The sequence below is a fragment of the Harmonia axyridis genome, chromosome 4 (genome assembly GCF_914767665.1).
Source record: "Harmonia axyridis chromosome 4, icHarAxyr1.1, whole genome shotgun sequence".
NCBI classification, from domain to species: domain Eukaryota; kingdom Metazoa; phylum Arthropoda; class Insecta; order Coleoptera; family Coccinellidae; genus Harmonia; species Harmonia axyridis.
Window position 1 is genome coordinate 366,966 of NC_059504.1, and position 12,133 is coordinate 379,098.

The 12,133-nt window shown below is 37.6% G+C and overlaps 1 protein-coding gene and 1 long non-coding RNA gene across 2 annotated transcripts in view; one reads left to right on the forward strand and one right to left on the reverse strand.

Annotated features, from left to right (window-relative positions):
- Positions 1-12,133, forward strand: part of LOC123677931 (dopamine D2-like receptor) — a 76,062-nt gene that overhangs the window by 21,136 nt on the left and 42,793 nt on the right. The gene's annotated exons all lie outside the window — the stretch shown is intronic.
- LOC123677934 overlaps positions 8,032-12,133 on the reverse strand; it is a 31,689-nt gene continuing 27,587 nt past the window's right edge. The window contains exon 3 of the long non-coding RNA XR_006747158.1: positions 8,032-8,253. This is a non-coding gene — a long non-coding RNA (uncharacterized LOC123677934). The remainder of the gene's footprint in view (positions 8,254-12,133) is intronic.

Sequence of the window (12,133 nt, forward strand, 5' to 3'; positions counted from 1 at the left end):
TTAAGATATTAAAATATGAAAAGGATCATCGCACCCCTATATCTGCGCCACTGGACACTTACCTTATTCGAAACATTACATTATCAAGACAATACCTGAAAATTAAAGCAATGAATGTAATAATACTAAAGTTATAAATAAAAAAACTTTTTTTTTTCAAACTTTAACACCCTGTATCTCTAAAACGAAGCTTGTTAGGATATATGTTAATAGAAACTTTTTTCGTGAAAAAAAAAAGTTTTTGCACTAAAATCTGAACCACTCTGCATATCAAAGAATTATGGTAGACCTCATCACATCCGTAGAAATTATCGATGTAACAATTTTTTTTTCAAAATTCTGATTTCATTAGCGCCATGGTAACAGTTGGCTGTTATTTGGAGGATGATAAAACGATGTTTATTTCTGTTCATCTGAAGAATTGTTGCATGCTCCGTAGCTATTAGCATTTTGTACGAACCGCAAATCGTAATAATAATTAGTCGAAGCATAATTCTTGTGATAAATCTTCTCGACTGCTTCGATTCCGCTAATTAGGTGTGTTTCAGCCTTGCGAATTAGATCGCGAAACAATTGTTTCAAAGTCAACATGCCAACAATTAGGCTGCGAATCGAGTGATCGATAATCAAACGATAATATCCAAACAGGAATTTTCATCAGAACCTAGCAAATTTGAAGAGAAATCGAAAATAAATTCATAGGTACATTATTCTACTAAGTTTGGATAAACACATCGATAATTTTGTAGATCTAGTGAACTTCCCCAATGACTTCTCTGTTAACTTTGTCGTTTAAACTTTCACTTCGAACTTTCACTTTGTTAAACTTCGTTAAAAAGTTGTCTGTAGATTATTATCCAAGTGAATAAACCTTGAATATACAGTAACTAATCTTATTGCAACAATAATTTCTTTATCTATTTAGAATTATCAATACTAATTATTATTCACTTCGATTGAAACTTGTGATTTAAATTTAACAGAATTTGAATTTGGAATTGAATTCACCATAACTTAGACAAATAATTTGCTCCCGCATTCATTTAAGAGTGACTTATATGTTGAAATTCATCAAATGTTACATTTAATAATCATATTTTGTTATCTACAATATCCCAAATCGAATAATTTCAATTGTCCGGCATCTCAAAAAGTAAAGCTGATACAAAACATCTGGTGGAGTTTTTAATTCAAATAATGAGATGAATAAAACTTCACCAGATGTTTTCTATCAGTTCCAGTTTTTGAGATAAACGACAATTGATGTTATTCGATTTTTAGATGAGAAAATATGATCGAATGTAACATGTATTTACTGTGATAAACATTCAGAACCAGTTTTCAACACATGTTACATTCAATAATCATATTTTCTTATCTACAAGAACTCAAATCGAATAACATCAATTGTGTTGTATCTCAAAAACTAGAGCTGATACAAAATATCTGGTGGAATATTTAATTCAACTTACTGTAAACATACAAAACCAGTTTTTGGATTTCCGGCATCCGATGTTTGTTTCATTTTGTTGGCCTGTGTTATTAACCTATGACTATTTGAAAAATATCAGTACATAGGTATATGTTTTTGAATGACGAAGGTATTAAAGTCTTCATTTGTCGAATCCCAAATTCAGATATTTCAGCTATAAAAACTTCGAAAATCCTCACATATCCGATAACACCCACACATTTATCAAGGCCACAGTGATATTAATCACAAAGGGATCAATTAAAAAAAAAAAGGAACCGAAAATTTCCATTTTCGTTTTCATCGGGCAATTCGATTCGCGACCTCGAGAATGAAGGTATCTAAATCATTAACCTGAAAAGCAATTTTGCGGGTTGATACGGCAAGAGGGATGAAAAATTGATGGTATCACGGCAGGGCTCGCATTCCAGTTTGCTTCCTCCAATGAGTTATTAGATCGACCCGCATATCTCATCGCCCTCTCGTTGAAAAAAAACACACGCGCTCAACATGTGGCCGGGTAGGAGGATTTTGTTTGGTTAGTTCCGCACGTTCCGAATCGAACGTAATCTTGATTTTTAGCCAATTCGAGAAACGCTTCAGAGATTTTTAATTTTCTCTTGGTTTTAATGAGATTCTCAATATATTATGTGTGAATCGGAAAAAATAAGTTAGGCTGAGACGTAAGGTCGAAAGTTTTTGAACGATCGTCATTCATCATGCATCACCTGCGTTTGGCTCAAAAACTCTTGACTTCTCTGTGCTCTGTGCTGAACTAATTTTTTGATATGTATTAGAATGAATATATTTTAAGATAAATCAATGGGTATTTATTCCATTGAGAAAAGGTGCTGATGTAAAACGATATTAGCCAAATGGTCGCCACGGCTACGGTTGCATCACTACATCCTTTTCATGAAATTTTCCATTATCAATTCGCATTTTTGCAGCTGTATGTCTTCGATAACTTCACAAATTCCATCTTTGATGAGTTGAACTGATCGTGGAGCATTTTCATGGATTTTAACTTTCTACGTGGCGTCAAAGAAAAAAATCTAAAAGTGTTAAATCACAAGATCTCGTTGGCCAAGATTACATTTTCGAGAAATAAAATGGCCAGGAAATATTCCATGCAAAATGCGATTGTTCCATTGCTTGTGTGGCAGGAGGCGCCGTCTTGTTGAATATAAAATTAATATTTTTCAATTGAGGCCATAAAATGACCGTAAGTCATAGCTGGTAGCGCAATATATTCACCGTAACAGTTGAATCAGCCACATTTTCCAATAAATGCGGTCCAATCAAACCACCATTCCAAAAACTGCAACAAACAATGACACTTCGAGGATGGAGAGGCTTTTCAATATTCATTCTTGGATTTTCCAAGTCCCAAATGCCACAATTCTGCTTATTAGCGTAGCAGCCGAGGTTGAAATGATGAGGTCATCTCTGAAGATGATTTTTCGATGAAAATCCGAATCATTTTGATGCATTTCAAAGACCCAATCAACGAAGATACAACGTTGCTGGTGTACAACCGGTTTATCGACAAACCTGGGTTTTTGCCAACACTACGGGGCACAGCGATTCATCAGTAACTTGTCCTAACAGCTCGAATTTTATCAGCAGTTTTCCTAACTGTCGGCCGAGAAGGTGCTTCACGACGACCCAAAATTGCCTTAGTTTAACGAATTATGACTGCAGATTTATCACCATTTTCGTAGTGAATTTTAACAACTTCAATGCGTTTTTTAAATGCATATCGTTTTATTTTTGGTGATGGTGTAGTTTTTACTGGAACGTCTAAAGATAACAGCTTGAAAAGTAACAGCTCTCCAGATAGCAAGCTATTCGATATGAAACCCTGTATAATACGATCCACATTGTGAAAAACCTTTTTAACGTTTCTAGTGTTCTCGAATCATTTATGTAATTGAAGCGAAATATCACGTCGGAATGCCTTTGATAAGTTTTATTATTTCAGTCGTCCACAAAGTATAAAAAGGTACTCAAATATTATGACTATTAATCACTCATGTGATTAACGAAACTATCCCTCGGGTAGTCTCATAAACTTCATCCTCAAAAATAATGGCAATCATAAAATACTCATCGGAATGATACTAAATTCTTCAGACTGTACCAGGTTTCAACTAAGAAACATTATAACAACTACAATTATTAATGTTCTTGGATTTAAATCAATAGTAATAAAAATCTGGTTCAGATGTTCGCTATTTCCGAAGTAATTGGAAAAAAAGACTCGAACTAACGATAATGCGAAATCTCGATCCAAATCTCCCACATGCAATCTATAGAATCTAACATAAAACTCATCTCACTCTTATCCAAACATTTCAAGATATAGCCCAATCGTCCGATTAATCTTTCAATGGCTCCTTTAATTCCAAGCTATAATAACCATTATTTATTCAGTGAATCGGACATGTCACACATGTTCCTCCACGGATTTATTAACTTTCTACAAAAAGCAGTTCGAGGAAACGTAAATAAACGGCACGCTGTCTCGATAAACCCGGCGAACAATACTCAAAGTTCCAAAACCAATATGTTCGATCTCAATCAGATCCATTTTTCTTCCATTTCCTTGTGGAATGAGGTTATTATTGGAGTTCTTGACAAGTGTGTATCCTGAGGAGCTTTCAATCAAAATGATGTGGAACAAGCGGAAAAGATTGCCGGCTGCGTTTGGTTATTTCGATTTGTCTTCGATATACAGAGTGAAGCTAAATAGAGAGGATATTTTTCTCGAATTACTATTAGCGTGCCTTATAAGCAACCAAACAATCGCAATTATGCAAGAAAAGTTTATTTCTCGAAGAGGTGAGCTTTTCCGGTCTTATGAAGAAGTAATAAATTGGATTGATTCGTGGATCGCTTTAAAAGATGACCAGTTTTTTTTAACGCTGGATTCGTAAGCTGCCTGAAAGGTGGAAGAAAGTAGTGACCAGCGATGGACAATATTTTGAATCATAAATGTATAACCAGTTTTTACAATAAAGCCTCGAACTTCGGAAAAAAACGGCGAAAGCAAAGTTGTACGCCTATGTAAAATTTCCACATTGCTCAGGAATGAATGTGTAAGTGCTCGCATTAGCAACGAGCTCAAATATGTCCAAAAAATGTAGTACATATGAGTACACCTTTTTCGTTGCCGTCAATACGTCAACTCAGCGCGTTGCTCGATGCCATCGAACTGTACAAAGCCCCATCGTCTGCCCGCCTATTAAAAAAAAAAACGAACCGTGAAAAAAACGCCATCGGATTTTGTGGATAACTGCTCATCTTTGAATGGTGCCGGCGTTAAAAGCTAAAATTAATGCCGTCAGGACGGGTGGACAAAGCTTTCAATTTCCCATTGTAAATCGATCTGCATCAGTTCACGGGCCTTTAGCCATCACGCCAATTGCGTCCGCCTCGGCATCAGGGATCAAACAGAAGGGATTTTGTCAGATCTTGTCATAACTGCCGATAGTGCAGTGACGATCCCTTTCACTCTCTCTCTCTCTGATGATCCACGAATTATGACGAAGTTTCACCCGATATCTTGCCAGGACACTCGATCGACGCCCGAAACGTAATCGTTATCATCGGTAACGGTAACGGTTATCTCCGCTCAAACAACCCGCCCAAGAACGCAAACAGTTTTAATGAATTCCGACCCACAATGGCAACCTAAGTAGTGTGCCTTGCTGTAATGTATATCTGCATTGAGAGCGGAGATGAATTTACACTCAGAAATTCAGGAATTCGATTCTTTTATGGCTAGAATGTCGAGTTTCTTTATGAAGTGGTGAATGGAAAGAGAAATATTGAACGTCATTCTGCTCGTTGACAGGGCGAGGGAAGGTTTTATTTCAATATCTATACATTCAACTTGTACCTATACACACTATTCGCATTTTTAGATTTTCAATCTAGTGGTGCCAACTGTGTTCACAAATAACCTTACCTAATCTTCTACCATGTGCTTCAAAACAACTCAAGTTCAAGTCAAGTATTTGATAAATAAATTGGAAAACTACTACTTGACTTGAACTTGAGTTGATTTCAAGTCAAGTAGCTTGAATATCAAGTCGAGTTCAAGTCTCTCATATGCGAGTTAAAATGCGCGGACGTTGCCAGGTGCTCTATCACCTTATCACCTTCAATCTTATTATAAACTGCATAAGATTTTCATTGAATCATTAGCTTATGATGAATATCTAGTAACGTGTTTAAAATCCAGGATCATTTTTTACGAAATAAGAATAAATATTTTGAAAATTCATAACAAGATACTGGGAGTTAGGATAGAGAACAGGTTGTAGAAGAGGGGAACTTGGTGATGATCGCGAGATGGAAGACTGAGGACGGAATCAGGGGAAAAGGAAACGAGACCAGGGACGGTGATCATGGGGGGAAACTACGGGGGCAAGGGTCAAATGACAGGACGGGAGAGGGAACGAGTAATTGCGAACGGAACAGGAACTATGGACAAGAACCTAGGGACAGTAACTGTGACAATGAAATGAAATCTAGGGACAGGAACTGTAAACGAGAAAAAGGAATCTAGGGACAGGAAGTGTGGACAATGAATAGGAATCAAGGGACAGGAAGTGAATACGAGGAAAAGGAATCAAGGGACAGAAATACTGGATAATGAACAGGAATCTAAGGACAGGAACTGTATACGAGGAAAAGGAATCTAGGGACAGGAACCGAAAACGAGGAAAAGGAATCTAGGGACAGGAAGTGTGGACAATGAACAGGAATCTAGGGGGTGGAACTGTATACGAGGAAAGGATTCTAGGGACAGGAACTGAAAACGAGGAAAAGGAATCTAGGGACAGGAAGTGTGGACAATGAACAGGAATCTAGGGACAAAAGAAATCTAGGGACAGGAATTGTAGAGGAGGCACAGGAATCGAAGGACAGAGGAAAGAGAACAATGGTCAAGGAAGAGTGAACTTGGTGAGGAATGAAGTAACAGGAACTGTAAATGGGGGACAGGAAACTGTGAATCTCAAACCGGAAATAGAGGAGAGGAGAAATCAAACAGAGGCTATGTGGACAAGGAAGAAGGACCGTGGACAGTTTATTATGAACCAGGCATAAAAGATAGGGTTTAGGGATTCCGAATGAACAATACATAACCGTTAGTGCTATTTCTGAATACAGAATGCATCCTGGCCTGACTAAAATGACAAACTTGACACTTCTCCAGCCATATATTTTCTTTATCGAATTTCCTAAGCCGACAATTCATCCTTTCAGCGAAACAACATAAACGAATCCTGATTCAGATCGACGTATATGAATATTCCGCTCGACATCGCGAAACGAGCGATTTGCCGTAAATTCAAACATGTCAGAATTTTGTTCAAAACAGCGGGCGGAAGCCTCCTTTCCTGCAGCCAGCGCTGAATCAAGGTAAACAAAACGCCTGGCATGGGTTTCGACTGTCACGCAGTTGGCGTCACGTCATTTCTACGCGAAAGTGTATGCGATCGATATCTCCGGAAGAGAATTATTACGGGATATTAGGCCGTCTAGAATTATTATCGGGCCCGAGGGATGTGCCAAACTTTGGATCACCTGGAGCTCTTGAACATCACACACAATCGAGACGGTGTTTCTTGCCGTATGGGGTTTATAGTTCAAAAACAAACGTGCCTGGTAGGACGATGTGTGATTGTATAGGGTGTCCTAAGCACCTATCGATCGATGACTTCGAAACCAATTAGTAGATGTTACTTAGAATTTGTAATTTGGGACAATCTTGAAGGTGGAGAAGGTTCTTTGAGAACTGATTTGGGTAGCATTTAAGGAAAGAGATCTAACATTTCACTTGATAAGACCCAAACCTCACCAATAAAACACATTTTTCCTTCAACATTCGTCAATATAGTCGGCTTCAGAAGTGATACATGTTTTATACTCCAACGCTCCTCTAGCTTTTTAATAACTTTTCTGTAGAAAGATTCAACTTTTCTTTCGAAATAGACTTCAACCTCTGCAATCACTTTCTCATTACAGTCAAATTTTTTCACCTGGAGCATTCCTTCAAGGTCTGGGTAAATCCAGTACTCACTGTTGGCCAGATTTATAGAATGAGCTAAATGGTCAAGCAGTTGACAGAGCAATTCATCAATTTGACCATGGTTTCTATCGATACGTGCACTCAATAGATACTTAAAAAAAGTCCTACATATATTTTAAAGGATGCAAACAGTGTATGATTAGATTTGCTTCCCGAAAAGTCCAAGATTTTATACGAGAAAGAATATTCACTGTTTTTCGATTGGAGAAAGAAGGAAAATGTTCAAGATGTTGAAGAAGCTATTTCACTCCCATAAAATATGCAATTCCATCTTTATGGCCAAAACATTCAATGTATGTAGGTATATTTTGGAGTGAATATACTTGGATTTGATGCCTTTGAATATTTTAATACTTTCATTTCAAATTAAAAGATTGGTGAATGCAACTAACTTTTCTAAAATGTCAACAAATACTATAAGCTATTTTATATTAAAATGATGAAATAACTCACATTTTTCCTCGAGCACTAGAGGTAGCCACAGACAATCGTAATTCACTGCTGTTCTGGATAATTTCCCCGGATACTGGATCCATCCTGCACCTAAATCCTGGAATGCATGCGTTTCCAGAGCCCGCACGATGCAAAGCTTCAAAAAACCACCTTGCTCGTAACCGAGAATGAATCCATTATTCATTGGAAACTCCCCAAGATTTACATGCCTCTCGTACGAGAAAATCTGGAAAACAAAAACGTGGAGTTTCACAAATACCGGCCTGCTGTCATTTTATAAATGGATTATAGACTGCAAAGAGGGCAGAGGCAAAGGAAAAGATGAGAAATACCTTAATATTTTCGAGAGTTTCACATAAGCTCTAGGAGTTTTGGGACGTAAATTGGATTTCGCGAAATCGCATTTTTTTAGATAGGGTATGGGGGAATGTTGATACGGTTGTGAGATGAAATAAAAAGTCGATAATGGAAACGAAGAATGATAACATTCAAGGAAACATAAAATTTTGGCCTATTTCTCACTAACCTATCGAAGTAAACCATTTTGATTGGAATATCATCAGCCTGCACCCCAACCCAACTAAGGAAGTAACATTGAGAGGCTCCATTTTTGTATTCTATTTGTATATTTTCATTTTCTTTATTTGTAATAATATTTTCCCAGACTCACTCTGGTGCCAAATGGATGGTAAATTGATTTTTTCTGATGAATGTATACAAACAAGTGTTTTGTTTGTTTTGTAATTTGTGACTCTTTATTGTGGAGTTGTGAGGTTTCATTGCAGCGTAACATTATTCTGTGCCTTCCATCAGAGCTGTTCTCGCCAGTCTACAGCTTGCCCTCCCGTTCCATAATTCTTATGAACTCCAGTATCTGGGATGGCTTCAATGAGGTAACTTCCTCACTCTACTAGAATTTTGTCAAAAGCATTTTTAGCGTTGGTTAGCGATGGCGAGACATTTCGTTACTAGATGATCTAGAGTTTCTTCCTCCTCAGCAGAATCTGCACTCGTCTTTTTCCCATTCTCATGAGGTACTTCCTGAGGTGACAATGTCTTGTAAAGAATCCAGTATTCAAGTATCCAATATTCTTGCTTAGATCCAGATACTTCTTGGATCTTGAAGTACCAAGGTTAAGAAGAAACTTCTTGCGATGATCCAGTCCAGGAGGATTCTGCCAGAGTGTTTCTTTGTCGGTTCTTTTCTTCTCCTGCAACTCTCTTGTAGGTACATTTACTTATACCACAAAAAGGTTCTGGGCTCATGAAAGTGGTTTATGCTCTTTTTCTGGCAAGTATGTTGGCCTGTACATTCCCTTCAATTCTCGAATTATAGTAAATCCAGACCAAATAGAACTGTTATTCTAGCCCAGAGATTGCAAGTATCTTTGTCTGAAAGATACTTGAACAGCGGCCTTACGAAAGTGAGCATTTGGTATACTACAGCGTCAGTCCCCATCGTGGTTTCAGAACTTTTTGTGTACCATTTGATGGTGTTCTATTCGAGAGCTAAATTGTGGATGCGCTTCGTCAATCTTTTCCTTCCTCAGCATCGTAGTGAAGGTTTTCTCCTAGCTAGTTTTCTTTATCATCTTGTCACTGGAAAGGTTCTCTAATGGTTTGTAATTGGTCAGAGAGAACAAAGCTATCAGATTCTTAATTCCCTTATTGCCAGTTGAAAATTAGACTGTTTACGTCAATATAATCACCTACAAGAGTGATACAGCTTATTTTTTGTTAATAGTAGTCAAATGCTACACCAGATGTTCGGTTGTATGTCTCCAAAACTCAACCAAGAGCCTGTAATGTTTTTTTCGCTTGTTTCATTCTCTCCAATACTATGACCTTGCTCCCAGACCTGCACATCTTGCACATAATCAAACCACGTACGTCAGGCGCTTCTAGAATCTCCCCAAATATGTTTCCCTTCCAAAGAAATCCAAACTAAACCGCTCTATAATAATTTCCACCTGAGAACTTGAGCTCTCTCCATAAATATTCCAATATACCGGCTGTCCCAATGAATCGATGCATATTTCCCGATTCCATTGCAGCAGCCGTATTCGATTCGATTAATGGCGATAAATCATTGAACACGTGACCGGGGGAACAAAGTCCTCCTCCTCCATAATGAATGGCAATTTTCCAGCCCCTTGTTTTCAGGAACGCGCATCGAGGGAAAGGGATGTGGGATTAATCGGGAAGATGCCAGCTGCAGAACGTGGAGGGCCTCCCCGGCGACCCACTTCAGGTCTGCCTCAAGATTTCGGGATTTCGTTTGCATGTTTGCCCCGAGATTACAAAGTAAAATAGCAACTTCGCGAGGCAGTAGGAAGTCACGTTCTGCCACCATCAGCATTATCGAGGATTTCGAGGACACGGTATTGTTTCGACGATGAAACAATGGTCAGGGTTAAGCCGCGGGGGAAATGTTTACAAGACGGGTAATGAACTGGAGAAAAAACACGGCCAATTTTGCAGTTTCTTTTTCGACGCGAAATATTTTTCAGAGCTATTTATTATTATGACCCTTTCATTTTTCTTCTCATTTATTCATGATTATAAGGAACTCAATATTGATGCAAATGGAAAAATTCTCTAGTTTCCAATAATATATTGGTTACACTATAGTTAATTACGTGTCAGTACGAATTATTTTCGACAGATTTTAAAATTGAAGGTGATTTCTTTGTTATTCGTTGTTTATTCGTATTATTTTCTCTAATGCCAACTTATTTTGGATGATTCAGCACCAATGACTTCCAAGCTGTCACCGAACTCTGCACGTGAATATGTCATGACTGAAACTCATCTGTTATCAACACTAGAATTTAGCAAAATCCTTATCGGAATGTCTCCCATCTGGATCATCTGTGCAATTGAATTTTTCAACATCAGTTTTTTTTTTTAATATCCTCTGGCAACCTTACTTAACACTCATCCACACAGCTCTTGCAGATCTAAGATATCTTCACCAGCGTTGACAAGAAATGTTGCTGATGATCTTCTTGTGCAATGGGTAGCCTACAAGTGAATACCGCAAGTCTGAACTGTGAATTTAACTATACTGTAGGACATGAACAACCTAAGGCAGTGGTACAACAGTAGCTCTGTTGAGTTGTTCAGATCCGCAACTTCAAGGGTAAAAATCGCCATGATGATAGCCAACCTTCTTAAAGGAGACGGCACATAAAGAAGAAGTAGGACATGAAGAGTCTTTGAGAAGGTCGCAAGGTTAAATATTAATATAACGGGTCTTTTTTTCGAGGTATATAACTTTAAGTTAATCGTCAATCGAATAATCCATCGTTGTTTTATTGCAATTTAAAGTTCTATAGCTCTAAAAAAACACCCTTTATAAACCACCAGTATCTGCAGGGATTACAATATTAAAAGTAATCACAAGTATCGGATGGTTGTGTAATTTACGAAATAATTCGTGAAATAATAAAAATTCAACGCCTGTTAACATTAATTGGCAAATCGTCTGGCATACTGAAACGAACAATGCAAGCCATCAAAACAGCATCGGTCTGCAGTAGCATAGAGATTGGATGCCACAGCGTTCCAGAAAAATGTATACATTGTAACTGGCGAATGTTAATGGTGAAATCTGCTCGGATAGTAGCCGGTATTGGAAATTTCGCAGATCGTGCGGAGCAACGATACCTTTACGAGATACAGTGGCGGCTCGTCAGGGTGAGCACTGTCATTCCAAAAAATCGTAACAGTTTTGCGAATTTTTATTTTTTCAGGTGGTAATTATTTTTTTTCTTATGATGACTTCCTGAATATCGCATATTACATAATCATATAAAGGCTGTTCCCAAATTGGAGGTGAAAGCGAAAGAGAGATTCCTTGGATCATTTCAAGAAAAAAAGGTTTCAAGTTTTTTTTCCCATTGCACTTTCCCTTCACATGATATATAACTTGATGTCGGTATAAATATTTTAATCTAAAGTTTTAATCATGTGATATGCAAATCTACAGTCCAATTCTTTCCATGAGAACTCTTTTTTGGTGGACTACTTGTTGTCCAGAAAAATGTAAAAAGGTACACTTTGGTCCAGTATTTCACTGTTTGGTTTCTTGTAGTTTTCAAAAT